This window comes from Meles meles, chromosome 4 (assembly GCF_922984935.1).
Source record: "Meles meles chromosome 4, mMelMel3.1 paternal haplotype, whole genome shotgun sequence".
Classification (NCBI taxonomy): domain Eukaryota; kingdom Metazoa; phylum Chordata; class Mammalia; order Carnivora; family Mustelidae; genus Meles; species Meles meles.
Genome location: NC_060069.1, coordinates 149,933,952 through 149,960,398, shown reverse-complemented (window position 1 = coordinate 149,960,398; position 26,447 = coordinate 149,933,952). Strand labels below are relative to the sequence as shown.

Here is a 26,447-nt window from a genome sequence, read left to right as displayed (position 1 = left end):
CTATGGGGATACAGAGGGCACCAAGGAAAATTAGAATATTTTATGAGTTTTGCAGTCTAATTGGAGGTAAGGAATACGTGAAAATATTTAAGATATTAGACATTATAATTCAGACAAGACATCATATGGTTAATTGTTAAATGAAAGGCAAATATTGAATTTAAAAATAAATATAATTACTCTGGTCCAAAAGGCCTACAAATTTTCATAGACGGGATAGAGTTTGTGCTGGTGTTTAAAAACAACAGCAACAAATAAACTTTAAAAAGACATGGTTATTCAAAATATATATTATTAATTTTTATAATGATGACTTACATGTATTATGGACTTATAGTGAAATTTTATCTTCCTTCTTTGGTGATAATTCTATGTAATTATATTTAGAAATTATCTAAAATACAGGACATGAAAATGTAAAGTAAATAGACCTCTAACTCTCTTATTTGCTCTTTGATGAAACAATTTCAAGTTGATGGTACAAGCCATGGAAATTAGAGAAGGTTTCAACAATGAGGGATGACCTTCCTTATTCAGCCATAATTTAGATCATGTATGTTCCATAATTTTTGCTAACTTATTACAAGATTTATAGAGTAGAGCAATGTCATCAGATAACTTATTGTGGAATGCCTATTATATAGAAGGATATTTACTGGAATAGGAGAAAAAGAAAGAGGAAGATAAGGGGGAGGAAGAGGAAAGGGAAAAATTGAGAAAAAAAGAAAAAGGTAAGGTTTCAGAAATCAGGAAAATTCTACAGAAAGATGCAGATAATTCTGGACTTATCCTAATTGGAGTGCAGTAAGCACTCAAAAAAGGTCTCCTCTGTCCTCCAAGAGAACTTTTAAAGTGGAGAAAAGGTGAAGATCTCCTCTATCTTTTTAAAGTTGAAAAATACATATGAACACATTCTTAAAAATGTTTCAAATAAAGAAAATCAGTCTCAATGTATCATAACATTTCCATTGTTTATTACCTTGTGCACACATATTTATTCAGTCCAATCATCATCCGAAGTTTATTTTGTATTCTGTAGTCAAAAAATTCTAATATATTTTTAAAGAGCTGGCCTACTCTTGATTCAAATGACATTTTAGAAGTCTGGTCGCCTCATTTGAAGAGGTCCTTGCAAAGAGTTCTGTCCTTGAGAAGTCAACTTCCTCAGAGCAGTTTTTTTTTTTTCCCATTTTATTTATTTTTTCAGCGTAACAGTATTCATTCTTTTTGCGCAACACCCAGTGCTCCATGCAAAACGTGCCCTCCCCATTACCCACCACCTGTTCCCCCAACCTCCCACCCCTGACCCTTCAAAACCCTACCTCCCACCCCTGACCCTTCAAAACCCTCAGGTTGTTTTTCAGAGTCCATAGTCTCTTATGGTTCGCCTCCCCTCCCCAATGTCCATAGCCCGCTCCCCCTCTCCCAATCCCACCTCCCCCCAGCAACCCCCAGTTTGTTTTGTGAGATTAAGAGTCATTTATGGTTTGTCTCCCTCCCAATCCCATCTTGTTTCATTTATTCTTCTCCTATCCCCCTACCCCCCCATGTTGCTTCTCCATGTCCTCATATCAGGGAGATCATATGATAGTTGTCTTTCTCCGATTGACTTATTTCACTAAGCATGATACGCTCTAGTTCCATCCATGTCGTCGCAAATGGCAAGATTTCATTTCTTTTGATGGCTGCATAGTATTCCATTGTGTATATATACCACATCTTCTTTATCCATTCATCTGTTGATGGACATCTAGAGCGTACCATGCTTAGTGAAATAAGTCAATCGGAGAAAGACAACTATCATATGATCTCCCTGATATGAGGACATGGAGAAGCAACATGGGGGGGTAGGGGGATAGGAGAAGAATAAATGAAACAAGATGGGATTGGGAGGGAGACAAACCATAAATGACTCTTAATCTCACAAAACAAACTGGGGGTTGCTGGGGGGAGGTGGGATTGGGAGAGGGGGAGCGGGCTATGGACATTGGGGAGGGGAGGCGAACCATAAGAGACTATGGACTCTGAAAAACAACCTGAGGGTTTTGAAGGGTCAGGGGTGGGAGGTTGGGGCAACCTGAGGGTTTTGAAGGGTCAGGGGTGGGAGGTTGGGGGAACAGGTGGTGGGTAATGGGGAGGGCACGTTTTGCATGGAGCACTGGGTGTTGTGCAAAAAGAATGAATACTGTTACACTGAAAAAATAAATAAAATGGAAAAAAAAAGAATTTAGGAGAGATTAAAAAAAAAACAGGATGGGACAATTTGAGTTGCCATTTATAAAGAGGGAAACCTCTCTGTAATGGAAGGTCAGGACAACCACATATTCTTCAAAGGATATTGTGAAATAAACTCCTTTAATCTAAAACACCACCACAGCGGTAACCAGTTGGTGGATGTCTTTGGTGAGTACTATGTCCAGTCTCTGAATCCTGCTTCTTTGTGCTGATAGGTATATGTGAGAAGATTCCAGGCTGTTCAACGCCGCTCATCAGTTGTCAATCACTAAATAGTTCTGTTTGGGAGTTTAGGGATTTTTCAGGATTTCTTAGTGTGGGACAGCAGTTTCATAGAAATACACAACTAGACTGTAAATGAACCTTAAGAAGGGAAGTACTATAAAATGAGGACAACGTGGGAGGCTCTAATCTTTTGAAACACCCCACTTCTACCTTTGAGGAGTTGGTTTATACCACAGCTCACTTGGCACTCCTTGTTGTCTCTCTAGTCCCACTTTCCTCTTCTTCCTTGCAGACAGAATCCTGATTTTGTTCAGGAAAGTGCTATACCTAGCCCTAAATGATACTTATTTCTCCAGTCTTCCCTGGACTGACCATATTATACAGAACAGGACATTTCTGGGAATTGTTTTCACTCCCGCTTCCTTCCTCCTGCCATGAACATAGTGTGTGATGGCAGGAAATGCTCTAGTGATCTCATAACATGAGAAAATTAGCTGTAAAGGAAAATGTGAACACACTGAGGCAACAAGAAGAGAATGATAAGAACTTGGGTTCAGCCTGGCTTGACTGAGCAGGTCAGCCCATGCAACAACCCCTTAACTCTGACATGGTTATGTGAAAAGAATGACCCCAAATATGTTTAAGTCACTGTTGGTTATGTATTTGGTTGCTGGAAGTCTGGCATAGTCCTAACTGCTACCCTTGGAATAGCAAAAATTGCTGTTAATTTGATGGTCTAATATCTTGGTCTATCAATATCTAAGTTCCCCAGATGACTACTTGATGAAATTGAAGATTTGGATGAAGTCCTTTAGGAAAGCTCATTTGTTTCAGATAATTAAAAATGAAGTTGAATGTGGGTCATAGTGATGTGGGTGACTTGGATTTTTGAGTTAGAACTTCTGATGTCCAAACTTCCCAAGAAGTGAATTAGTAAAATTCACTTCTTGAGACTTCTTGAGAAGCAAACTGAAACACGCTTCAAGTTTTGGGGAAACAACAATATGAATGGATAGTGCAAGCAATGGCCCCATGGCCTGAGAATTCATAATCCTCTGTCTCTTTCAGTATCATGAAAGAGTTAATGTAACCTCAAAGTTGTCCAATTTAGAATCAAAGTACTTTTGACAATTTAGCCAGAAAATCTTGCTCAATATTTATAAAACTACAATATAATTAACATAAGTTCACATGCTTATCATGAAAAAAAATAAATGAGAAGAAAGACTAAAGGAATTTTAATGAGCTCTGCCTTAATCATCCCCCGAAATAAGTCTAATAAAGTGTTTCTTCTCAACTTTCTTTTGATGTTTTTCCTCTCCGTAACTGCTCCAGGTACACCATGCTCAGATACACACATTTATCCTTGAAATGCACTTTGTTATTATCTCATAACTCACAGATCTTTCTCTTTGTTTCTGAGTATCCACGCACATACAGGGATTTATGCTTATGCACACACTCCCATATTTGACTGTCAGCCTTGCCTAGATTTCTGTTAACCTGGTGGTAAAGGTGGATAGGGTAAGCCAGGGAAATGGCTTAAGAGGATCCTTTGTGAAGTAGGAAAAAGGAAGTAAAAAAAGATGTTTTAGGTCTTTAAAATTTACCCCTGAAGTTGCTGTGCACCAAAGGGATATATTTTTAGTATGAAGCAGTAGTTCCCTACAGTGGCCTGTACGTAGTAGACATTTGATAGAAAAAAATGAACTGCCTCACTCCTGTCCCTTTGCAATCAGTACATTCCTGGTTGGATTCTATTGTCAGCCTATGCAATGAACATACCGGGGTATTAGCCCGATTCCATGTCCCCAGAACTGTGCCAGTGTTGGTTTCCATGGCAAATATGCACAAACACACAGAACAAAGTCAACCTGAAGAAGAGGTGAAGGGGTTGAGCCAAAAGAGACAACATTTTGTTTTTTTATTTTTCTCTCTCAAAGTAGATTTTATGAAATATGACCCTTTGGAACTTGCAAGCATCTCCTATTTGAGTTCACATTCTGTTCAACTAATCTCATGTTATAATTAGAATTTTAAAAAATTGTATGCAGCATACTTTTGACTCATGCCATTAGAGAAGAAATTGCATTGTTTACTGAGCATTTTTGCAGGTCACTCTGAAACTGTGGCAATAACACATTCTACATCTATAGAAAGAGTTCTTGACAAAAGGAACGTTTTAACACGAAATAGGCCATGAGGGATTCATACATTGATCTTCCACTGACGTTTTCTCTCAATTAGTTAAGACTGCTAGACTAACAATGATTCTAATGGGAAAGATAAAGAAGACCAACTAGTGGGGAGGCAGCAATTCAAACATTTAATTCAGGTTTTCCTACTTACATCACTTATAAATTTAGACAATGATTGGTGTTTAAACTGACAATGATTTCGAATGCTGGTGATGGGTTATAGAAGTTCATTTACCTCCTAAGTATTAGTACTTAATAAGAGATAGCACAGTGGTCCCCAAAAGAGAAAGATTATTGACAATGATAGAGTGTTTACAGAAGACCACCAACAGTAGTAGTTCATGAATTCACTCATGTCAAGATAGAAATGTTAGCAATATTTATCTTTCACATTACCTTTTCATTAATATCTTCATATGTTAGAATCTGGCCTTGTTTGAAAGCATGCATGTTTGAAAACTCATTCATCTGTCTGTTCTTGCAACTTTGATTAGAAATAATGTTTTATTCACAGCAGAGTATAGAACAATGAAATGGATAGACAATTGACCCATATTATAAAGAAAAATTCCTATTTAATACTAGACAACGTGCTTCTCTGTCCAAACTGAAGCAGTATGTGGGAATCAATACGATGTTTGTCTGTCTCATTTCTTATCAGTAGATTGCATAAAGCGTTCCCTGTTTTAAGAAGAACCAGGCCTGAAGGAAGCCTGTTGAAGCCTGTAGGGGCTGTTTTTATTGGCTTTGGCTTAGGTATTTTCTTTGTAATTATTCTGTGGTTTCCCTGGTATTCACTGCAGAGTATAGCTTTCCCAAGTTGAGGGCCATTGAAATATGTCTGTTCTAATTTTCTTGTAATGAGGACGGTGGTAGGATGAAAGAAGTATGCTTTGGGAAGAAATACACAAATATTACAAGTTGTTTATATTGTTATGAACCAACCTTTCTCTTTCCATTCACTATCCCACAGGATTATACCCTGATTTTTTTTATAACTTCATATCTATTTATACTAATACCTTCCTGGGGGTCTTGTGTGTAACTAAACGAGATCCAGAATTAGATGGCCAAAGGAGCTTTCTTGTGTTATTTTTCTTCCTTCCATTTGAAAGGAAAATGTGCACTGCTTGCTTTTGTGGAAAGCCTGGGACCTTGGAGGCCAGTATGAAGAACTCTTGTTTGCTAGTTACGACTTTCTTTCCTGAAACAACCATTAGTCAATGCATCACTGAGTCAACCTAAGAAAACAGAACCACTTCAAGTTAATCTACTTGAGAATTCTTTACTTACTAAAGGTCAAGTGTGAAGCTATTATTTTTATTTGACTTACCAGGCTTCTATTTCACTTATTAAGGGTTCTCATAATGTTTCATGGAACCTCAGGAGTTTATGAGGTAAATTAAAATGGTTACTGAAGTTAGGTAACTGGAACCACTTCCAGAATATACCAACACATAGTTCCACATTCCTCAATATTTGAAAACTAAGTGGATCAAACTACCTCCCCAATATGATGAGTATTCCATAGGAGCATAATTTTGTTGGATTAGTATTGAATTGGGTCCCTTAAGTATTAGCAACAGTGATTTAATGAGGCCAGCACCATGTTAAAGGCAAAAGAAGATGATGACTGAGGGTAAGAATAGGCTTCTGCCTTCAAGGATTTGGGAGCTTGATGGAAAGAAAAAATAATACACATACAGGAATTAGACATCAAGAAATCATAACAACTTGTGTCATTGATTATTAGTATAAAAATGATATTAAAAGGGGCACTTGGGTGGCTCAGTGGGTTAAACCTCTACCTTCTGCTCAGGTCATGATCTCAGAGTCCTGGGATTGAATCCCACATCAGGCTCTCTGCTCAGCGGGGAGCCTGCTTCCCCCCTCTCTCTGCCTGCCTCGCTGCCTACCTGTGATCTCTCTCTCTCTCTCTGTGTCAAATAAATAAATAAAATCTTTTTAAAAATGATATTAAAAACAGAATGTTTATAAACTGCAGTGTAGAATATTTCATGGAGAGGCCAAATTTTAGTTAAATGTTAAAGGATGAGTAAGAATTTCATGAATGGAAGAATGGAAAGAAATTTTCCAGGTTCATTCAGTGACTCATGCTCCTTTATCTTGTATCCATAACTGGCCAGAAAATACCCATGTAAGATAATTCTCTGTCTTCAAGAAAACTTGTTTTTGTTCCGTGAACATGACCTCTTTCCCTTCACATCTTCTTTATACACGTGCTTCCTGTTTTTCCTGCTTTACCTGTTTTCAGTTATCACTGTATATCGAATCACCTCCCTACTCAGTAGCTTGAAAAAAATCATTCTCTTTCCTGACTCTTTGGGTTTGCTGAGATCAGCTGGGTGGTACCTCTTCACATGGTACTGTTGGGACTGTGGCTATCTGACAGCTCAAATGGGCTGGAATTTCCAAGATGGCAGTCAAAGGAAATCACAGGCCAAAAGCTAAGACCAAAGGGGAGGAGGGACAAGGAATTTGTGGCACCTTTAACCCATGACACAGCCTAAGGTGCTTTTTTGGCTCTCCAAGGAGCCAAATCCTAAATTAGAGTTATCATGGCAGCACAGAACTGGGAAGGAAATATCCCACCAGCCCTCTTTTCTTTCAGTATCTTTCTTTTTTTTTTTTTAAAGATTTTATTTATTTGACGGAGAGAGAGATCACAAGTAGGCAGAGAGGCAGGCAGAGAGAGAGAGAGACAAGCAGGCCCCCTGCCAAGCAGAAAGCCCGATGCAGGACTCGATCCCAGGACCCTGAGATCATGACCTGAGCCGAAGGCAGTGGCCCAACCCACTGAGCCACCCAGGCCATGAAACAATTCTATCACTGAAGCATTCCTGCAATGAGGATGGAGAAGTAGAATGAACAAAGAAGGAAAGAGTTTATGAAAGTTTTGTTGTTGGTAACTGTTTGGAAATATATTACAGATGGGCCACACTTTTTTAAAAGTCAAAAAGTGTACCTTGAAATAATATGGTAGACATCAGAAAACCATGGAATTGAGTGTGAAAGACAAGAATGAAACCAAGAAAGTGAAACTTATGCCAGATTTGTATAACAGTTTATCTACCTTTTTGAATATCTGTCTCAAAGTATCTTCCAATGATTATTATACATAATTTCATCTTTTTCCAAATAGTAAAACCACCTAAAAGTCCTATCTCTTCCTAGACTACCTAAAAATCCCTGTTAAAGCTTGTGTCTTATTTCATTATTTATCATAACTTTTGTTTAACTTATCTCTAGTCTAATCTTTAGAGGCTTTCCCTCAAACATTCTTATCCCAACAGTCTGTTCTTTCCTTTCTATACATCCCATGAGACCAAGGACTAAATTTAATTTTTAAATCCTGCTCTCCACCCCCGGCCTAACAAGGTGTGTGTGACTTATCATGGGGGCCCAATAAATGAATAGAACAACAAAATGAATGGGCAGTGGTCCAAAGAATATGGAAAATGTATCACCTCTAAAGAAATGCTTTTTTTCCTCTAAATTAAAAATTACATAGTTTTTGAATACCATATTGGGTTACACTTGACTACAAAAACTAGTAAATATATGCAGTTCTTTATACTAAGAGATGATTTCTACTCTTGAAAGAGGATTGATTTCCCACTCTAGCCAAGGGGTTGATAGTGCAGTAAAAAAAGAATAGGACAGGAAATCATGTGATCTTGATTTATATTCCAGTTTTTCCTCCCATGAACCAGGCAACCTTTTTACCTGCCTTTTACCCTGGCTGGACATTGGTTTCCTAGTCTATAAAGTGAGGGACCTAGAAATTGTTAAGCAAGATTTTTGCATGTAAACATTTCCAGCAGAGTTTCAGAGAAATGTGTTAGATGAATCTAAGCCTCATATGGAAAAAGATACGCGTCTGCTCTGTGGTTCACAGCAAGCCATTTGGCCTCTCTGATTCTTAATTCTTTTTTTGAATCCTAAGGAGCTCCAGAGGCTGGATCCCACTATCTTTTAACAACTTCACCTTGTGGTTGAACCCCTAGGAAAATAGATCACCATTTTTAATCTGATTAATGTATTTCTCTTAATAAAGACAAATAAACATATACCCAATAGCATTCTAGTACCAGTTGGAAGGTATGTAGCACTCAGAGCAAATATATTGGGTGTTAACTAGAGGCACAATAAGACAAAGCCATCATAAAAGGCTCAATGTTAGCCAAAGGTACAGGTGGCTTAGAGTACTCGAAATCATTTAAATTCATTTCCATTCTACAAACACTTATGATAGTTACATATATAAGAATCTATGCCAGATTATAAAATCAAAACGGGCTTACACTTTTCTACAAAATTCAAATCTTAAAATTGTTGTCCACCTGTTGCTTCTCAAAACAGATCACATTGCTCTCATTCAGTAGTCTCACTGCGGGGCACTACCAGTCCCAAAGTTCTCAAGCCTATCATTTACCCTTCCTGGACTTCCATCTGCTCATTTATAAGAATGAAGGTCTCTTCCAGCTGAAGTGCTTTAACAGTTACAGTGAGTAACGTGTGGTGTGTTGTGTCACAAGGTCATGCATGAGTCTGAGCCCACCCACTGCCCTGGATCTGCTATCAAGACATCTCCGAGCCCAAAGTGCCTGCAGCATTATCCTGATTGCCACAAATCAGACTTAAATTAGGCATTTATCATATTTGAAAAGACACCATCTGCAGATCTCCACCATTGTGCAAAGTTGTCATGAACAATATGCTACTTTGCGATCTGCACATTTAAAAACAAATGGGAAAATTCAACAGCAACGAGAAATAAACTTGGGCTTTGGAATTGCATTCCTTAGATGCAGTTATTGCTTGGCCAGTCCCCAGAATATCACCTTCCACTTAGGAGAATGTAAAGCTAAGCAAATTCAAACTGAAAAACATCTTTTAACTTTCTATGTGAACAGGAAGGAAGGAGCGGATAAAGGTAATAAGATTCTCTGATCATAGGAAATTGGAATTTGCTATCTTGCTAGACCATTATTCTTAATGCACAGCTGAAGTTGGCTACATTTCCTTGGCAGAGAAATAAAATCATTCTGATTCAAAGTAACATAAAATGATTTGGTAAAGATTTTTTTCTAATAATGGTTGCGTGTGTGTGTGTGTGTGTGTGTGTGTGTGTGTTTAATTTGCTGACAAATAAAAGCTGAATATCTCCTTCTTGTCCATGTTTAGGGAATGTAGATGGTACATTCAATAATATAGAATCAAAGTTTATAATTGTATTTAACACCTCTATATTTGATTACATTGGAGGAGAAATAGTGCCATATTTAAAATACAGTGAAGCAAGAGTAATTTTGTTTCCTGATGAGGGTTATTATAAAAATGGTATTTTGGGGGCGCCTGGGTGGCTCAGTGGATTAAGCCGCTGCCTTTGGCTCAGGTCCTGATCTCAGGATCCTGGGATCAAGCCCCGCATCAGGCTCTCTGCTCCGTGGGGAGCCTGCTTCCTCCTCTCTCTCTGCCTGCCTCTCTGCCTATTTGTGATCTCTCTCTCTGTCAAATAAATAAATAAAATCTTTAAAAAAAAATGGTATTTTGAAAATCTCTAGCCCCACAGTAACACAAGGGCCCCTGAGGGCTTCAGGAAACCATTATTGTAACAACTGCCCATGCAAATTCTTTTCACTACAAAATATTAAGAGGTTAAATGCTAGTAGGCCTTTGAGACTGTTTGCTTGAAGTTTCCTTCACCTCCTGTTTGATTTCAAACATTTATTAAAAAAAAATTCAAAGCAATAGGTTTGTAGGAAGAAATTATTACGTTGTATCTAAGGGAACTGAGTTGAAGACAATCACAGAATTGTTTGACCTTATTATCCTGTTTCTTTTGAATAAAATAACTCTCTAATGAGCTACTATTTCCTAAAATGTCTCCAGATGGAAGCTTGTGGCTGCTAATTGTTCTATTAGTTTTAAACTTAAGGGGAAAAACACCAGCACTAGCAGAAGAACCATGAATCAACATTATAATCATCAGTTTTTAAAAAGATGAATAAACTCAGGAACCAATTCTACATACACCTAATTAAAAGAAAAATAGAAAAAAATAATAGAAAATATTGTCTTAAAGTTGCTGGATATGCCTAGATCCATCCAAACAAACACCCAGCTATCTGAAAATTTTCCATTATGTGACTTGTGTAACCACACGGCCAGTGCCACCGAACGCCTTCTCAATGGCTTGTACTAGCTCTGCTTCCTCTTTAGCAGCTTGCTTTACTCCTAAGCTTCTCCTAGAGACAATCATTTTAGTGATTTCTCTGTGTTGATAACTCCCAGGGAGACGTCTCTTTATCTGAGTTCCCCATAAACTCTAGACCACCAATTCCTACTATGTTTTGAGATCTTTAGTTTTTTGTCAATTGTTTTAAACCCATGTCCACATCTGAGCTCTCTGTCATCCACTCCAAGTTGTTCCTTCTGTGTTTCTAATTCTGTTCGTGGCAATAACAGTCTTAGACCCTCCAGCCTCAGATCAGGAACTTCACGCAGCTTCATCCTTGATATTTCCTTTTCCTGTTCTTCCTTCAAGCATTTAGTGGCTGGATTCTGCTGCTTTGACTTTGAAGTCTCCTAACTCCATTCTTTTCTTTTATAGCCTCCATTTCACTTCGACTTCTTGTTCCAACTCCCTTCCAGGTGACATTCTCCTATCAAATGTTTCTGTGGTACCCTATCCTCACGTCCATCATGGTGCCATTCTCATTGCAGTGTAACATCATTTACCTTCCTGTCCCCACCTCCCAGCATACATGAGATGCTCAGTACGTACTTGAGCATACTTCCCCAGTCATTTCCTTATTGGTTTCTGCTGAGGCTACAGCTGACCTCCTGCCTGCTGTCCCATTCCCACAGTCCAAACAAACATGGATATTAAGCACTAGTCAGACTACTTTTTCCATTCTTGTATAGTTCTATTCCCTAATTTACACTTTCCTACCTCTCTGCTATCACCTGTTCCAAGGATAAATATCCTTATTTCTGCATCTTTTTTTTTTATGGAAGTGCTTTCTATGCTTAAGATTATTGTTCAAATTTTTTCTCCAAAAAGCCTTCCCAGGGCATGTTCTAGACAGAATCTCACAGCATCCCACCTACATTCAAAAGCATTTTTCCTACTTCTTTTATTACATCTTTAATTATTATTTTGTCCAAGATGTTTTGCCATGCTTGATTTTCTTATTTGAATGCGGAAAGTGAAAGAAGGTGACTTGCTCAGCTCTATGTCTACCATATATTTACGAGGTACAAAGTACTCTGCGTTCTGTTACACTACTCTTAAAATTTGATGCTTCTCACCTAATTTAGACAGCATCACAAAATTGCAAGCTTTCAGTTGGATTGAGTTCTGTTTATTTCAATAACCATGTTAAGGATAACCTCTTGACAAGCAAAACACAAGTAACCACAAGAATACTAATAGGAGGCATATCTGCCAGCAAATATCTCTAATATAATTCATTGTGAAGCTGTGAAGAGATCAAATCCACTATCTGCAATATAGCATGAGATATCATTTTGTGAACTGGGTGTCATTTAGTACTAATAATCCAAATCTTCATGATTTATATATGTCATCTAATAAAAGTTAGTTAGGGAATTACTTGATACTTTAGCTTTCTTGTTGTGAATAATAGTAATATAATCCTTCTCATTTTATCTAGTGCCTATTATCCAATATTTTGAGAATTAATGAGAAAATGCTTTGAAATATTTTCTCGTTAATCCTCAAAAGCCCCCCTCTGTAATAGATTTGCAAAAATGATTAATTAAGGATTAAAATTCCTTCACAAAGAGGAACACATCTCTACACTATTCTGCAGCTAGTGTCAGTGAAACTTTAAAGTTAAAAAACATAAAGAGGTTATATAAAGTATTTTATTTCTGCAGGCTTCAGAGGAGAAAGACAACACTGTTTTAATTGTAAATGTATAAATAAATATTGATCTTTGCCATGACATACAGAGATACAGATTTCTAAAAGATACACTTTAAGGATAGTTTAGCAATTTTTATTCTAAATATAGTGGAAAATAAATCTTTTACTGTGCACCTTCTGGGAAGTTCTCAAACGAAACTATTTTTAAAGCCTGTTTATTTACATTCCTTTGAACTAAGCATTCTTAATTTGCAGGTTATTAAATAGTTGTAATTTATCATGTAGGGCATATCCTTGGTTCAGTGGTTCCTCTAGGAAGCATGGCTGATGCACCATAATTATTTCCCAAAAAACTACAGGAATGATCAAACCTTAGTTATTCAACTCATACATGTGGTAAAAGTAAAGAATTTGCCAAAATGTTATAGATTCCTTTAAAAATAAAGCACGCTTACATGAGTTTCTAACTCTGACTCCAGAATGAACTCCAAAGAAGGCATTGGCTGTAACTGCAAGGAAGCAGAGCTACATCATTTAATAACACTGGGAAAACATTGGTATAGCTCCAACAGATAACCCTTCCAGAGAAATGCAAGCATCACAAGATGAGGACACCAGCAGTTATAGAAAAGGAAGCATAAAATCATGCATGTTGAATATAATTTGCAAAAAATAAAAGAGAATAAAGTGATGAAAAATGCACACTGGTAGGGGGTAGATTTTGGTATCATCAAAGCATCTGTGGAATCAAGATAAATTACAGCATTCAGAACCTGGGACAATAAGATACAAATATATTGCTATGGTTTTGGGGGGGAATAATGTATTTGATATAAAGAAAAAGGGAAAGAAAAGAGAAATTATTACCAGCTACTGATTACTTAGTCCTACCAGGTATCACATTAAGCAGTTCCATAAGCTATTTCATGGAACAGTTCAGTAGTCATATGAGGTAAGTATTATTAACAGTATTTTTACATATAACAAACTATGTTCAACTGTCTGGACAAAACATCTATGCACATAGGTACTATGTACCTAGTAATTAACAACTATCAGTATATGTGTGTGTGTGTGTGTGTGTGTGTGTGTGTGTGTATCCCCATAAATATGGAATCACATATGTAAAATATGTAAAATCACATATGTATATCCTGTATATATATATACACAGTGTATATACACACACATCTATATGAAGATTGATTTTATGTGTCAAATCGGCCAAGCCTCAGGTTCTCAGGCCTTAAGCCTCAGGCTGAATTATACCACTGACTTTTCTGGATCTCCAGATTGCAGGAAGCAGACTGTTAGGACTACTTCAAGGGTGACCATGTGCCAATGACAAAGGTGCCCTTAAGGGAGGTTCTCATCATTTCATGGGCAGTGGCAGCTCAGGTGGGAACCTGCCCTTGAGTGGCTGTCCAGGACACCCCTTTTCTCTAAATGACTGAGAGATCATATAGACATTCCATCTTTTCCAACAGTGACTATCAAAAATCCTCCTGAGGAAAGCCATCATAGATCATGACAGGGAACCTTGAATACGAGTTGTCTCCACTGTCCTCAGGAGTCAGAATGTGAGCTTTGGAGTCAGGTAGTCTTCAAATCCCAGTGGATGTGCCTGAGATTTCATTTACCCATCTCCAAAATAGAAGTAATAATTGCTGTCTCAAAAGATTGTAAGTGGATTCAATTATGATAAATATGTGAAGGGCCAGGATAGTATTTGGGTCAAAATGGGCTCTAAGTGTATAGCGGCTTAGAAAAATGAAGGAAGAGAAAGAAAAAAAAAAGGTAAGGAAGAGGAGGAACAGGGAGGACTAGGAGATGGGGAAAAGGAAAGGGGGTAAAGGTGGTATAGGAAAGAAGGGAGATGGCTGGGAGTCATTGTTTCTAGAAGCTTCCCTAAGTGGAAGCACCCAATGAGATCTGATGGAAACAACTATGGTGGCTGTGGGCCATTGAAGGTGTCACTGGAGCTGAATGCAAAGGATATTTGGGATCTACCAACATGGGTGACAATTAATAGAAATGGCACCACTGAGCACAGCAGAAATTTAAACCAAAGTCGTACTGGAACCAAATCCAGCTCTTCCCTCTCTCCTAGGGTGAGAATCTCTTGATATCTGGGAGATGTGTAGTGATTATTGATTTCAATGCATCACTGACTGAGGAAAGAGAGTAATAATTTCGACCAGGAAACCTGGTGGAAATGATGGCCCAGAAACTCAAAATGTTTTCTTGAGCCAATTACAGAAGCACTAAACAGTAATCTGATCCTCAGATGTCCAGGGAAAACAGGCTATAATTAGCAAGGAGTATTGATGAAGCAGGGCTGAGGTAAAAACAAATTTATTCTTTGCAAGCTTAATGATTTTGAAGGAAACAAGAAGAGAAAATTGATAAAATAAACTATGTTTACACACACTTTTCTTTTAAAAACTGGAACTATTCTATGTGAACTCTGATATATACCCAGAAAAACAGCAGAATCAATAGCATGCCTGTTCTTAATAAACAATAGTTTGGAAAAAATGAGAACTTTGAAATAGCAGGCTTTCGCTATGTAATCATGAATCACATATCTGTTGTGTTTACAAAGTATGGAAGCCGGACAAGCTACGGATGATCAGCTGCCAAGTTCTCTCCATCTGTAGCTCTGTGGTGTCTTTCCCATCCCACCTTATCACCAGTTGCTCCACCCCAGGGTGGCTCCTGTCCCCATATAAGGAACTATTGCATTTACCTGCCAATTGCTTGCTATACAATTTCTATACACTTTCCTCAAACACACCTTCAACACATCATCCCCCTGGTCAGTTGGAAACGTTCCATTTTTTATAGGATAAAATCTAAATCTTCGTCTAGACATTCAAGGCTCTTGAAAACTGGTCCTAAAATTTCTTACGGACAATGCTGAACTAGAACAATAGTTCAACAGTAGGTTTCACCATTCAACAGTAGGCTTCCCGATCAACTAAGTTAGAAGATGCCGAATAACATGACCATCAAATACCTACTGTTTATTAGGGATTTCATTTGTGCCAGACACTAGGAGCACCATGTGGTTCATATTACTTGATCCTCACAACTCTGCATAGTTAATTAGTAGACCAGAAAGCAAACTGAGGCTTAGAAAGGTAAGGAAGATATCCGGTAGGTATCAGAACGGGGATGTGAACCATGATCTCTCAGACTTTGGGCCCTGAGCTCTTAGACAGAGGCATGTTTTAGCCCTTCCCTGTGGCGTTTCAGGGAAATTTAGCATATTAAAATTCCCAAGAAGTCTCCTGATCTCCTGACATGCAGAACTCTATGGGGTTCTGTTTAAACCAGTGAAACTTACTTTATTATTGGAAACAATTTCATGAAATGCCTCTTATCCCCCCTAAAAGTGGATTCCAATAACACTTTTTAGGAGATGTTGAACTAGTGACTCTTAATGCCCTTTCTCACTCAAACATTCCTTTTCACCAGGACTTGCCTTCCAATTCTCTATGCAATGACTTTCATTTCATTTAGTTTAAAGTTTATATGTCTGTAAATATGTTTTAGGACCAACCTCCCTTCTTATCTCTAGAACTTCTTGCATCTACTCTTATGTGAATTGTACTGGTAACCCCCTGAAATCCTACCTCCTCTCTGAAGGTTTTATCTGACTCCCCAAAAATATGTTGGGTTTAGCTGTCCTCATTTTTTTTTTTTTTTTTGTGGCACTGGGCTAAGGGGATCCTAAGTATACACATATGCCAAAGAGATGCTGTACACTTGATCTGTTAAGATTTGGCTTTTTCTAGTAATCACATCCCCTCATCTATTCGTATATTCAGATCTTGAATCAACAACAAGAGCCACTTTCAAAATTCTGAGTCCATGGTCCTTCTTTTTCTCCATACATCATGCATTGCCTTGGACCATTAGCACTATCACCATAAACGTATGTGCATATATGAAATGAGCTAATACAGATACAGGGAGCTTTGCCGAGCACTTCACATTTTATAAGTGTTCCAAAAATGTTAGATTTATTCTTGTTATTATGGCAAATTGGTTATCTACCATGTTCCAGACAGTGCACCAGATCATGAAACTACTAAACATGGTGTAGTTCCTGCCCTCGGGAAGTTCTCTGGTAAGGTCTGTTTCCAGAAAAAGAAAAAGTACAAGCAAGATGGATGAGGGATGTCGGTTCTATTCCGCTAAAGCAAAAGAAAGCTCATAGAAAAGGTAGCAATCCAGCTAAGAGTTGAAGGTCGGACTGGAGGCAGGAAGTCATTGCTGGCATTGGGAGAGCACTTGCAGGAGACATGGATATGTCCCATGGTGTGGGAAACTGCAGGGCAGTCCAGGTGACTGAAGCCTGATCTGTGATGGGTAGGTTGTGAACTGCAAAACTAGGTGGGTCAGATATTGAAAACCTTAAGTCTCCAAGGCACTCAAACCTAATCCCATTCATAATGGGATGAGAGGAAGTGGGTCAATGATGCATTTAAAGCATAGAGAAATAGGATCAGGATTATATTATAAATGCAATTCTGGCTATGTTCTAGAGAATGGTAGAAGGCAAGACGGAATTTAGGGAAGAGTTAAGTGAAATAGGAACAGGCTGAATTGGAATGTGGCAGTCTGTAATATCCAAAATTACATATTGAGAAGAAGCACAGATCTGAGTGGCTAAATAGAAATTTACTGTTTTAAAAATGTAAATAATGAAACAGTGTATTTTAAAAGAAAATCATCACATTAACTATGTTTTATTTAGTGTAAAAAGTGTGCTATTGTTCACCTAAATTGGTTAAGATTACAAAAAGTAATTATAATGCTGGCAAAGGAAAGATGAAAGCAAGTATAATTTGGCAATTGTTATCAAATTGAATTGAAGGCTTGCTTTTGCCCTTGAGCCTAATAATTTCATTTTGAGGCATCTCTATTGGGAAATAATGTAAAATGCAGCAATACTTATCAGAATTAAAAATTTGGAAATATGTATTTCCAACAAAGAGAGAATGGATAAGCACTCAATAATGATAAATCAATGTAATCTAATATTTTGAGGACATTTAAAATTATAATCACTATGTGCTTTAAATAAAGTTGCCAGATAAAACACAGGATGTTCGGCTGCATTTGAATTTCAGATTAAAAAAATGAATAATTCGTTTAGCATAAGTGTGTCCTAATATCGCATGAAACATACTTAACCTTAAACGTTATTGTCTATCTGAGATTTAAATGGATCTGGTTGTTTCATATTATTATTCACTGAATCTGGCAACATTCATTTTAAAGAATCTGCAAAAAAGTACAGTTTACACCATTTAGAAGTGTAAGATAAAAAATATATTAAGTGAACTCCGTTATGGTGGTTGGGGGTGAAGATATGCCTAAAAGATAGCATGGAAATATTTCAAAATGAGATTAGTGGTGGGGTTTAATTACAGATTTGTTTTTAGACTTAATATGCTTTTTAGCTTTATATTTTTTCTCCAACAAGCATGAATTAATGTTTAAAAGCAGAAAGAAATGTGTATGTTTTTTATAGGTTCCTATATAATTCTAACACTTTTAACATTGGCAGTAGCCACTGTTTATGAGCAATGTAAGTTAGGATACTCACTGATTTCCAGATTAACATCAGACACAAAGCTCTTTCAAGTAGCCCTTAGCTCCGTGGCCTAAAACCAGGACTATGAATAGAACGCAGCTTAAGTATCACCAACTAACAAATTATTTTCCATCCACCCTGTCTTAATTCTCCTCTACTACCACACCACCAATCAATCACAAGTGCCTTCCATTATTCCAGAACAAACCATTTGCCTTCCTCCACACCACTTAGCAGGGCTTCAGTATGCAGAGTCAATGAATAAAAAACAGAAGATCAGAAATGTTAGATGGCATTTCTCATTAGGGTTAACCTTCTATATATGTAGGTCCCATTTCCATAACTTTAATGGCTTCCCAGGATTGCTTTTGCAAATACCACAGTAGAAATATATGCTCCATAAAAATGGATATAAAGAAAAATAAAGATCCGTAAAAAAAATATGTTTGTAGAGAAACCTTATAGGGCTCAGGAGTCCTCAAAGATCTTTGAAAACAACACAACTGGAAGAAAAGATTCCAAAGCATCTTACAGCTTCCAGATTTCTTCCCCCACTGGACTTAAGTGTTTTCCCTCTAAAAGCGATTTTGTGGGATTTTACCAGCCACACAGAGGATGACAGGTCTAAACCAGACTGCCTTGCTTAACACAGATTTACTTTTCATTCCACTGGACAGTTGACCCTTAACAACTTGAGTTTGAACTGCACAGGTCCCCTTATACATGGACTTTTTCCATAAATACAGGAAAGCACTGTCAATGTATTTTCTCTTCCTTATGAGTTTCTTAACATTTTCTTTTCGCTAGCTTGCTTTAAGAATGCAGTACAGAATCCATATAATGTACAAAATATGTGTTACACGACTGCATTATCAAGAAGGTTTCTGGTCCCCAGTAGGCTATTAGTAGTCAAGCTTGGGGAATATCAAAGTTATATGTTATATTTTTGATGGTTGGGGATCAGCTCCCCTCACCCTCCGTTGTTCAAGGGTCAACTGTATTTTCACTTTTTGTATGTGTTTTCCTTAGAAATAAGAGTGACACAAGCAGCAAACAAGCCAAGCACTGTCTTTTCAGATCTGACTTTGAGAGAGGAGCAATTGAAAAGCAGATGGAAGGTGGAGGGATCTCTCAGGCATTTCTTTCCCTACACCCACTTGTCTTAAAGCCTCTCAGCCTTTGGACTTTTTTGAAATTTTGATAATTGAATAATGCCCCTATAGGAGCACTTCTAAAGGATAAATCAAGTGCATCATAGGAGTTTCTGGTCCTTTCTCCTCTCTCGGGTGCCCTCTGGTCTCCTGCAGGCTCCACCTCATCCTCCATCTCTTTTATTTTTCTTCAATTTGTCCTATTTTCTTAAGCTTAGCTTATGTCTGGCTTCATCTTGAGCATTGCCTCTTGTCCTTTTATTGTGTGAAACAGCTTTAGAGCTTTTGTCCCCAAGATTCCTTTATTCTAACTCACTAAGGCAGCTCCATACTAAGAAGCAGGCAAGTGGTCCTCAAAGCTTCTATATTCTAGCAGATTTAAAAGTCACTCCTTGCACTGGAAACAAGAGACTGGGGGTAGTTAATGAAGGGTTATTGAACATGTGCTGAGAATGCCATTATCCCTTTTGTTCTCACATGCTTTGTTTGCACTTATTAATCATATAAAAACAAAATACAAATCTGTTGACCATTCACTGGGTTCAAACAGCTGCAGGAGGCATTGAATGAATTGAACACTTGAAAGAATGGCAGTAAACACAGAACTGGAAAGGACATGTAGATATTCAAGTGTACTTTGTTTGAAGAACTTTCTTTATTTTTCTCCACTCTAGATACCCCTTCACTTTTTGCAACAGGAAACAGCAGACCTGATTTTGAAGACTGAGTTCAAACCTGTTTTCTTTTTCAAGGCCAGTACTTTGAAATGCCATTTCAGTCACGTGTGGCAGACTCCCACTTTAATATTCTTTATAATGACTTGCCATAATCTTTCACATATTCATTCCTTTGTACATATTCTGTTCATCTGAAGTGTCTTGCCTGGGTGGTGCTCTCGGTTAAGTGTTGGACTATTGGTTTCAGGTCCAGAGCTCAGAGTCCTGAGATCGAGTCCCTCCTGGGGCTCTGCATTCAGTATGGAGTCTGCTTAAGATTCTACCTTCCTCTCTCCCCTCAACCTCTCTAAAATAAATAAATAAAATATTTAAAGTGTCTTCCCCACTGATTTTATTTCCACTCCCTAACTTTAGACTCATAAGTCGCCATGACTCCCCTATCCCCAGCATGGCCAAGCATCCAGGCTGTGATTTTCCTTATTAGTAATAAAACAGAACATTCATTGTGAAAATTTCAAACAGTCCTTAAGGGATTAAACTGGAAAGGATAATTTTTGCATCCTCCTAATTCCCAACGCCATACCTCAGAGATAAAAGCAGGTAAGTTTCACGAACTTCCTTTCAACAAAATTTCTGTGGAACTAAAATCAATTCAAAGTGTAAAAAACTCTCCTGACCCTTAGGACAAACATGGAATGTGCTTCCTTACCAGCACACTTTTATTTCCCTTGCACTAAAGGACTGCAGTGTAAGCCACTTCATGCAAATACCATGCTTTGTGTCTTACATAAACTGTCACCTACTAATGTACATTTTGGCTATTTCCAGCTTTTGCCATCCATCAGAAACAATAGTGAATTTCTTTATACACATATATTTGCATATTGGGGGAGGTGAAAGCCCATACTATAAATTTGTAAATGTGGAAGATCTGGGTCAACGGTTATATGTATATTTTGTTTTAAAAATTGTTGCCAAGGGCACCTGGGTGATTCCCTCATTAAGCATCTGCCTTGGGTCATGATCCCATGGTCCTGGGATCAAGTCCTGCATTCTGCATCAGTCTCCCCGCTCAGCTCCCCTGCTCTCACGTGCTCCTTGTCTTTCTCTCTCTGTCTCCCTCTCAAATAAATAAGTAAATAAATAAGTAAATAAAATATTTTTAAAAATTGGTGCCAAAATATGTTTCAAAATTAGTTTGCAATTGTCAGTGAATATCATAGAACATATTTCCTATGTCATTAATTAAGAACAGTCCATTGTTAACGGCTGAATAACATCATCTCACACATGTGCCCAGTAATTTGTGCAACAAAAGTCTTATGTGATTTTTGAAGTTCTCAACATTCGCAACGTGTCCTTGCTGAAATATGCTTCTCTTCACTGTGTTCACTGTCATAGAATGAACAGGACTGATTATCACCTCTCAATTGGAACCAGAATATTCTATATTTACTTTGGAAAATAGCATGAAAGTGTTCTCATGAGAAAGGTCAAATTTAATGAATTTATAAATATTTTTAGGACATGTAGAATGGTAGATGAATAGAGGCCCAGAGAATAGTTATTGGGATTTGTATGTGCATGGGAGGGTAGAAGAGAGAAAACTAAAACAATCCATTATATTTGAAATGAATTACAATATATACAAATTTTTAATATTTTTTGTAATTGTACCACTATAATAACCTTCCTAAAGTATCATTCTACTCCTTAAGGTAGGCAAGAGTTTGGAGAATTCTTTATAAAAAATTGCCTGGCACAGGGAAAATAAAATAGTGTGTACAAGAACTCAATGGAATAGTTGACACCTTGTCCCCTCATCACCCTACATTAGGGATTATGAATAGTGGCACCATGGACACTGGCGCAAATTAATTCTCTGTGGGGGAACTGTCTTGTAGGCTATAGGATGTGTACCAACATCTCTGGTCTCTGCACACCAGACACCAGGAGAACACCTTACCCAGTAACAACAATCAAAAATGTCTTCAAAGACAGCCAGAAATCCCCTGTGGACACATCCCCTTGAGCATAGAAACATTCCCCAACAGTAACATCCGTCAAGCCCCAGTCAGGCTCACAGAGTTTAAGGATAATAATGCACAACAAGAGATCACTTACAGAAAACTCTGCTTTAAAAACAAAGAGCAAAATAAGCAAAGAAGGGGGGAAAGGCAGAGAAAACAAAAGCAATATAAGGAGCAGAAGAAAAGTTCAAGCTATACTCTGACTAATATCTTCAGGGAGATTGGGTTAGACATAGCATCCATGAGATAAATATAAGCTCTTATTTAAAAGTACAAGAATAACAAATCTTGGTTATTACAATTATGATGCTTAAAATAAAACTTAATGGAAGGACTAAAAGGTAGAGTTGATAATTCTTTCAGAAAGTCACACAGAACAGAAAATAAGTGAAAAATGAAGTAAAAAAGGAAAAATTGGGGGATCTATTTAGGAAGTCAAAATTCAGAGAAAATAGAGGAAGTCGTCAAAAAATAGTATGAGAAAAGTTCTGCATGCAATGCTTGGGAATAAGAATAATATCTATCTAGCTTTTGTAGCAAAGGAAAACAGGAGAAATAATGAAATCCTATTCCTTAAAATTTTGACAGAAAATAATATTTAACTAGACATTTCTAATAAGCCTAGCTATCAATCAAGCATGATGGCAAAATGAAGACATCATCACAAATACATGTATCAAAATTGTACCTTAAATGCACCCTGTCTTAGAAAACTTCCACTGAATAAACTTCACCAGAATGAGTGGAGATCAAATAACAGAGAATGGCAAAAAAAAAAAAAAAAATATTCAAAATCATGTTTGTTTGTTTTTGAAGGTTTTATTTATTTATTTATTTGAAAGTGTGAGCAAGAGAGAAAGACAGAGGACAAGGGGGGGCGGGGTGGCAGTGAGAAAAGCAAGACTCCCTGCTGAGCAGGGATTCCAACATGGGGCCAGATCTCAAGACTCCAGGATTATTACGGAGTCAATGCTTAATCAACTGAGCCACCCATATACCCCTTCAAAAATACTGAAATATACTAATACTGAAAACTTCGGGAGCAACTTGTTCACACTGGAAGTGGGATGAAAGGACACAGGCATAGCACAACCAAGGGGAAACAATGGAACCAATCAGACTATTTCATGTGCTTGACCTTGGTGAGAAAGATCGTGCAACTTTGTGAGACAGATGGGGAAGAAAACATGATCGCTATCTGCACAAAGATAAATAAATGAAAAAACAATTATCTGCAGAAAAAAGTCCAAAACACAAAAAGCTGTTGGAGAAATGAAATTGTTCATTACATGTCTTAGCTGTGGGCAGTATTTAAATAAGCGTGGTAGTGGAAACACTGACTCCTGATTTTTTTTTTTTTTAATTCTGACAAACAACATTAGAAGAATGGCAGGACATAACAAAAATATGCCCATTGTTTCTAAGTGAGTTATAGCCTCCTCTTTAATAGCAATATCAGAGAAAGAATCAAGATACTAGTATAAAAGCAATAGTTAGGAATGTGCATAACTGTCAAATGAAATAGCTAAGTGTTAAAAGCAGGTGATATGTGAGTCAGAATCTAGGATTCTGGAGGGTAGTTAGGACATTTCTCCTTTGCAAAATAAACTTTTGGTATTTCTTTAGTCAACTCATAAAACACAAATTGATTTTACACAATTCTGGGCAACAACACACAAAAAGTCCGGTTGCTAGTGAAGCTTGATGTTTGGCTTTGGACCTCCAAACCCAGCCTTATTGAATTAGAGTTGCTAGCAACTGAGTCCAAGAATCAGTATTTTTAGGGGCTCCTGGGTGGCTCAGTGGTTTAAGCCTCTGCCTTTGGCTCAGGTCATGATCTCAGGGTCCTGGGATCAAGCCCCGCATTGGGTTTTCTGCTCAGCGGGGAACCTGTTTCTCCCTCTCTCTCTGCCTGCCTCTCTGCCTACTTTCTAATAAGCCTCTTTTGTAATTGTACAAAATAAAAATAAACGGATGTAACCCACCATATCAACAGGTTAAATAAGAAAAAAGATATAATCAAATCAATTAATGCAGGAAAAGCATTTGATAAAATCTACTACTCATTCATAATAAAACTCTCAGCGAGTCAGGAAAAGAGAGGAGTCAACTTACCTTGTTAAAGAACAAGTACAGAAAACATACAGCTGACATCTTAATGACGAAAAACTGAATGCTCTCCCTTTAAGACTGGGAACAGGGAGGACCATCAACTCTCTCTGATGGTTCAACATCTGACTGAGAGAATGCCAGTGCCACCCAGCCAAGAAGAGAAACAAGAAGACTCTAGACTGGAAAGGAAATAATAAAACTCTTGTCACTGTAGAAAATTCAAAAAGGAATCTACTCCAAGCCAAGGTGAAAAAAGAAGGCTTCCCATGACTAATAAGTGAGCAAAAGCCACAGGAGCAAACACCCACAAATATATACCCCATTTCAATATAGTACTAACAATGGACATACAGAACTTAAAAACAATACCATTTATAACTGCTTCAAAGAAATAAAATACTTAGGTATACACTTTGGAAAAACATATGCAGAATCTATGCAAATAAGGACAAGAAAGCTGAGGACCCCTAAGTAAAGACTGGTGTCATGTGTCCATGTCAATGTCCTGGTTGTGACAGTATACCGCAGTGTTTTCTAGCAGCTGTCTTGAAAGAAGTAAAAAGAAACAAGTGAGATAAATTTTGTTATATATTTATTAACCTATTATATCCAAAATATTATTTTCAATGTGTAATGTTAAAAATCATTATTTTTCCATTTCTTTCTATTAAGAATTCAAAATGCTTATCTTCCACTTACACCACACTCAGTTCAGACTAGCTGTATTTCAAGTGCTCAGCAGCCACATGAGGCTTATGGTTACCATACTGGATAGTCCATGTCCAGGTGATTTCTGAGACTCTTTTTCCCACTTTAAAATTCTAAAATTTTAAAATTCTAAAAGATATATGTGTGTGTGTGTGTGTGTGTGTGTGTGTGTGTATGACTCTACATTACAATGGTTACCTACTCCTCTCCTCCAGGTCACACTCATGTCCCAGCTACAAGCTTTACATTTAAAGCAATCAAAAACATCAAAGTTTTGTCAAAGAGCCACTTCAATACCAAAGACCATGGGTACACTAACGCTGAACATAATGTCTTTGACACATTTGTTGACATAAATTGTCCTTTGTGGTTTGTAGCGTGCACAGGTAGAAAGGTAGTGGATCAAAGGTGGGAGCAGGGCTGGTAACAAGGGCATAGATGTTTCCTATGAGCCAGACACTTTGTCTGCTTGGCGTTGTGTCCTTGCAGGTGGACATTCTCTTCTCTCTCATCTTGAGCTAGAAGACAGCAAGAAAGGGATCCAATTGTGCGGCTGCTTCCCCAGGTTGGCAGTGACGGCAGCAGCCAGTTTCTGTGCTCAAGGCTCTCAAGTTTCAGCTGGCAGGTTTCCAGCAATCAAGGAATTGGAGTAAAGAGCCTCTGATCTTCCCTAAAGTCTCTGTACCAATTGGGAGGATCATTTAGACACCAACACATCTCACGTGTATGCTATTGGTCTCTTAACAAACCCTGGCCCACAGAAAATATTAGAAGTCCTTGATTCTTACTGATTTACAACATGTCTTCATGAGACATCAAGTGACTTTCCTTTATACACCTCACCTTCTTCTTTTGTGAATGAACAGCAATATATGATCATCACTGCTATCTATTGATTACCTGCTGTGTGCCAGGATGAGCAACGGGGCTTTATAAATAGTATCTCATTTATTTCTCACAACCACCCCATGGGTTATGTATCATTATTTTTACATAATGTAAAGTAGTACCAAGATATCCAGAAGTTACAATAACTGTCTGAGCTCTCCTAGTCAGAGAAGAGCAGAAGCAGAATTCAAATTCTTATCTCTGATGAGAAATTCCAAAACATTATGAAAGAGCACAGTAAGGCCTGGTGAAGCAATAAGGTGTTGTCATCAGAGAATCAGGATCTCCCGTGATGCTCCCATAATGCAGATGAGTAATAACCATCCTCTGCCTTCAATGTCAGCTAGCCAAGAGCATCACTGTTGGACTTGAAGGACATTTTCCTTTCCACCTTCACAATGTGAGGGAACAGGATTACCTTCTACACTCAACACCTCAGTGGAGGACTTCTATCTTTTTACTATAATCCCCTGAGGGGAGAAGAGGTCAGTGGGACTCTGTGCAATATGGTCCTTGACCCTTTTAGGATTTAGTACATCTCACTCTCCTGAGCCAGTTTGGAATTGTCAAAGCGTGGCTCGGGCCCCTTGATCCCATGGGAAGGGATGCAAAGAGGTTTTGGGTTTGTTCCATGATGACATGGGTTCTGGTATTGTCAGAATGGAATAAAGAGCTTTTCTATACTACCAAATATCCT

The 26,447-nt window shown here is 37.8% G+C and overlaps 1 protein-coding gene across 5 annotated transcripts in view; it reads left to right on the top strand.

Moving 5' to 3' along the window:
- The window catches only part of GRIK1 (glutamate ionotropic receptor kainate type subunit 1), a 389,893-nt gene that overhangs the window by 60,155 nt on the left and 303,291 nt on the right, over nucleotides 1-26,447 (top strand). The gene's annotated exons all lie outside the window — the stretch shown is intronic.